Raw genomic sequence first — 6,000 nt, 5'->3', positions numbered from 1 at the left:
GTTTTTACTATTGATATTTTTAGACTTTATTCTGGGTTTTGATTGTTGCTTTTTTCTGTGTGAAAGAAAGCTTGCGTAACAGAACAATTTCCCGTAATTCAAAGATTAATTAAGTACATAAACTAATCTAAGATTTTAGGGCTGATAGAATATTTTTGATACATTGACCTTTGATTGATAGAGTTGTTTGGGAGTTTGCTTGCTTGCCAAATTAAACTTTGAGAGATTCTGTTTAATTTTATCTTGACAGGCAGCTTGACTGTACTTGTGGTTAACAGCAACCAATTCATTTTGTCCAAAAAATTGATAAAATTTCCATTTTATTGAGCTAGCGTTTAGCATTAGCCCATGGTCCCTCATGCTTCATAGTAGAGCTGCAGTTATCAATTATTTTTGCAGTTGATTGATCTACAGATTACTTTCTTCTATTTGATTAGATTTGCTGCATGTAAAGTGTCTTTGAGTTCTATGAAAAGTGCTACACAAATAAAACATATTATTATTATTATTATTATTATTATTATTATTATTACTATTATTATTATTTGAATAGGCAAAAATACATACATACATACATACATACATACATACATACATACATACATAAATAAATAAATAAATAAATACATACATAAATACATAAATAAGTGAAAAAGACATGTCTGAATGTCAAGACTGATGGGCTTTCCAATATGGACAAGAGCCAGTGCTTGATTTGAAGAACTGTAGGTATGAGGTTGTAGTATCAAACCAGATTCAGTTGGGACTGGCAGCTGTGCCAGACGATCTGTCCCACATTTTTAACCCCTTACCTCCTACATTTATTCACAATTATAGAAAAAATAAAAATATTTGTGTTGTTCTTGTGACGAACATCACAAATTAAGTGGAGATTATTAATTTGAATATTGCACTTACAAAACTGATGCATATTAGTGATATTAGGCATAATTGGAATAATACACTGTTGTTCATAAGTGGGTCAAATTTTGTTTTCACATCCTGTGAGCTCCTAAAGATTTTATTAACCATGTGGTAAATAAAATCTTTGGGAGCTCACAGGTTGTGTGGACCTTATTTCACTTTTTTCATCCAATTTTTTGGGATCCTGCACACCTTTCATTTTCTGGATGTGTGTGTCCACCACCTCTCTTCATAATTTTGTTTTCAGACACATTCCTCTTTTTATTCCTATATGTACACATCAGTAATCACCTTTGACCAGATGCAATGATTTGTCCCTGTAACACTTTATTTATCAAGAATATATTGCGTTTTCACAACCATTTCAACATGCTGTGTCCCAACTTTATAGGCAACTGTACTGATTATTTTATTGATGCTACTGATCAGTTAGTCCAGTCAACAATCCAAATAAAACTGATCCAAAAAAATCTTCCAGAATCAGTAGAATGTGATGAAAATAATAACATTGTTACAGTAACAAGAACTGATGAAAGTCAGGGATCATGGATAACCAGGTAAAATATTATTAGCCTCATAGCATAATTTCCCAAGCCATATTTTTGGCCAAATTATGATATCTGCATAACTTTACTCTCCTGACACTGCTGCTTCATTTTATGCAGATATCACAGTTTGACCAAAAATAGGACTTGGGCAATTATGCTATGAGGACAACAATTCCACTGTCAAAAAGAGTGTTGAGCAGCACCTCATTACAAAAACAGTGGAATATTGAGGCCAATTTGTGAAAATAGTCTACAAAGGGTTAATATTAGTTTTAGACATTTAGTCTTGGGTCAGTTAGTGTTCTTACAAAAAATGTTGGTTGATATGACCTTCTCTTCCTCCTCCTTTGTGTAGATGTCACTCAATTCCACCTGTGCTGACATAACATAAAAAGTCCTGAAATTAAACCACATTATTCAGACATCCCAGTCTTAACACTGTCCTGCCTGTGTGTATGTGTGCGTGTGTGTGTGTGCATGCGTGCGTGCATGCGCATGTGCGTGTCTGTGTAGATCAGTGTGTGAGTTCATCTGGGGCTTATATGTGTGTGAGTGTGTGGCGGCTGTGAGGTACTTTTACAAGCAATCTCTTTACTGCTTTGTGTGGCGCACACCTACTTTTACTACCCGACCACAGTGAAGACAGAAATGAGCATGCACACATACACACACAAAGGCAGCCGTTCCAATCAGCGCCATGTGGATGATATGGGCCGGTTGTTTTGGTATTGAGTTCTCTCTGGCCCAGTTTATGAGGAAGCTGCATTGAGGAGGGGGAAAGACATTAGTTTAATTGTAGATGGGGCCTGTGACTAAAGCAAGATCCCAGTCTTTCACTTATCCAGATGCACTGTGTTAAAGTAACTCCCCTATATCTCCAACATTAGACTGTATATACTATGAGGAGTCATTTTGAAGCCAGGACTTTAGATCTGGGCAATTGTTATGTTGCAGCTAGACTTGACTATGAATTAGAGCTGAAACAATTAATTGATTAATTGACTTCAATCAATTAAAAAAAAAAAAAACAAAACATTCCATGACAATTTTCCTGAATCAAAGTTTTGTTTCCTTAATTTTGCTTCCACTAAACATTGGTTCTGCTGTTGTGTTTCACACGAACGCTTAATGTGACGCAGGATCAACAAAAACAGCATAGGCCATCTATCTATCTATCTATCTATCTATCTATCTATCTATCTATCTATCTATCTATCTATCTATCTATCTATCTATCTATCTATCTATCTATCTGGTGAGTGAGTGAGAGTGAGAACAGACTATTCAAGTTCTATCAACACAGATAATCTCACAAATTGTCATCATATTACTGCTTAAAATTTGATTAACAAAAAAAAAAAACTCAGTGTGTAGTGACATTTGAAAGGACATCAAACTCTTGACTGCAACTAATCTCATCATTCAACCACCTCCTATGCATGAACAGATATAATATTGGCCAAACACTTGGTCAAATAATAATATAGGGCTTCTTTTTAATTCATTAACTTTAGTTTGTTCTCTCACCAATGCTGCACATTTAGGACAAATTTAAAATATCTGAAAGATCTGAAATATGTCAAAATTCAACTACTTGCTCAGTTTTCTGGATATAATATACAAAAAACTGTTTGTCATTTGTGCTTTGGTTTTGTTTTTTAATTATGAGTGCCACTTTTTACTGAAGAGTGATGAGTGCATTTTTATTTTTATTTTTTTGGCTGAACACAGTCATTTTAAGTTCCAGACATAAATGGAACATGTTTCAGCCTGAATCACATTAATATCTGCCACTGATTATTTTGATGGATATTTCGATGGACTGTGTTATAAATACTTGAGCGTTGGTTTGTGGTTGTGGAGTGCTCTCTTTGTATGTGTCTGTTAATTAAAGACACAAAGCAAGGGCGAATTACTCCCAGATGCAAATCACTAGTACTGATGTTGTGTTTTGTATTCAGAGCTGGCAGTGTGTCACAGCATCTCTGAGCTCTAAAATTGAGTGTACAGCTTTACACAACAGCAGTAACTTAATTAACACATCAGTCAGGATCTCATTAATGCTGTGTGTTCTGCAGCCGTTACTCTCAAACACTAATTTTTATAAGCTGGAGTGTTTGCAATAAAGCAGCCTGATCTGCATCAGCACTAACAAGACACAATTTCATTTTTAATTCAAAGCTTCTTCTCTTAATCCAGTAAGTATTAAACAATTCCAGCCAGTCTGGACAAAGAGAAAGAAAGTTTATGTGCAACTAATACACACTTTCTCCATTGCAATCTTTAGTAGTTTTTTGAATTACATTATTTTGTCGTAACAGATTAAACAGTATTGATATAAAAAAGGAGCCAGTTTTCCCCAATTGCATGTTTCCAAATTTGCATCAGTGAAAATCTGCTTGACAGTGTAGTCTGTGAATAATTTTCACCCTTCTGTGGCTTCTATTTCAATTACACAATATTTGTTGCAACTTTATTTAATATTGCTTTTGTAATTTTTCTTGATTCATTGACAATTGATTTAGTTCAGATTTATCATTGAGTTGTTTATTTATGTATTTTATGTATTTATGTATTTTGTAAAATTATGTATTTGTCATCATTTTTGGAAAACAAGATGACTATCACTGCCAGTAACTAGCAAACAGCTGATTTAATTTAGATTTGTCAGAGTTGTTTATTGTAATTTAATTGATACAGAGCCGTTGATAACATTTGCTTTTTAAAAAATTTAATTTATCTATTTGCTGAATATAACTACATTCCCCATGATCATTTACTTATCTCATAATTTTTGGGAAACAAAATGGCTATTAATGCTAGTAACTAGTGAACAGCTAATTTAATTTAGATTTATAATAGAGTTGTGTATTGTAATTTCATTGATACAGAGCTGTTGATGATAATAATTTACTTCATTTTTATTTAATTTTAATGGGAGATATACAAGACTACATTTCCAATGACCCCTTGTTTGTCTGATCATTTTTGCAAAACAAGATGGCTATCAATGCCAGTAATTAGCAAATGTGCTACAAAAAGATAATTTAGGTTGTTTATTGTGTTTTGTACTCCCACTGTGAGGTTGAGATCAAGAATTTTCATTTTCCTGTCCATTTTTGGGCCGAGAGTGGATTTGCTCTCTAGATATTTGTTTTATTTGGACTGGTATTATGAACGCAAAAGCCATGCAGTCCTATGCAGTAGTGGATGTGACCCCAAAGTTAGAAAGCAATATAAATGTCATGCTTGTCCTATATTTGTATCCAATACAGCGATCTAAAAACTCTAATTTATCCACAGACATTTAAGTAAATGATCCTCTTGTCCAGTACATGCTGGGATGAGCAGCAGTCTATCGCAAAAAACTGTCACTTACAAGTAGTTTTGAAAATGAATGACTGGCTCTAGCAATGTTTCCATCATGTTGCAGTCATGACACAAATATACAGTACATACACTTTCCATTATCAGTCTTATAAAATCAATATTAATTGCAGGGTAAATGTAATCATCCATGCTGACCTGGGCCACATTCATCCCAATATGATCGGATATGGGCTGGATCAAGTAAAATAATAACATAATCATAGATAAATAATGTCAACTCCAAACTTTTCTCTATGTTTAAGAGTGAAAAAAGTAAAATAACATTATGAAAATATTTACATCTACAAACTATCCTTTAAAAATTTTGAATAACATAAACAATCATGAACAACCAGAAATTCATAAGAAAAATAAGTGCAATTTTAACTATATTATGTCTCACTTTACACATGTGTATTACAATGTACAGATCACAGATCTCCAAAGACATAAAACATTTACTGACAGGCAAAATATTGTAAACTTATTTCACTTATTTCTCAAAAGACATTTCAGGTTATTCATATTTGTTCAGGTGCACCAACACAGAAGACACGTTTAATGATAAATCAAACTGAACAGCAGGTGGTGATGCTGCTGAATGTGGAAATATTCCCTTTAACACTAATTTAGGTATATCCATCCATCCATCCATTATCTTCCGCTTATCCGGTGCCGGGTCGTGGGGGTAACAGTCTAAGCAGGGATGCCCGAACTTCCCTCTCCCCAGACACCTCCTCCAGCTCTTCCGGGGGGACCCCGAGGCGTTCCCAGGCCAGCCGAGAGACGTAGTCTCTCCAACGTGTCCTGGGTCTTCCCCAAGGTCTCCTCCCGGCGGGACATGCCCGGAACACCTCCCCAGGGAGGCGTCCAGGAGGCATCCGAAACAGATGCCCAAGCCACCTCAGCTGGCCCCTCTCGACGCGGAGGAGCAGCGGCTCTACTCCAAGCTCCTCCCCGGTGACTGAGCTCCTCACCCTATCCCTAAGGGTGCGCCCAGCCACCCAACGGAGGAAACTCATTTCGACCGCTTGTATCCGGGATCTTGTCCTTTCGGTCATGAACCAAAGCTCATGACAATAATCAATAATTTAGGTATATTTTAACCAAAACCAAAAATGTGCACTTAGCTAAAAATTCAAAGTGCATTCAGTCACTT

This window comes from Sphaeramia orbicularis, chromosome 8, assembly GCF_902148855.1.
Source record: "Sphaeramia orbicularis chromosome 8, fSphaOr1.1, whole genome shotgun sequence".
NCBI classification, from domain to species: Eukaryota; Metazoa; Chordata; class Actinopteri; order Kurtiformes; family Apogonidae; genus Sphaeramia; species Sphaeramia orbicularis.
This window is presented reverse-complemented; position numbering follows the sequence as displayed.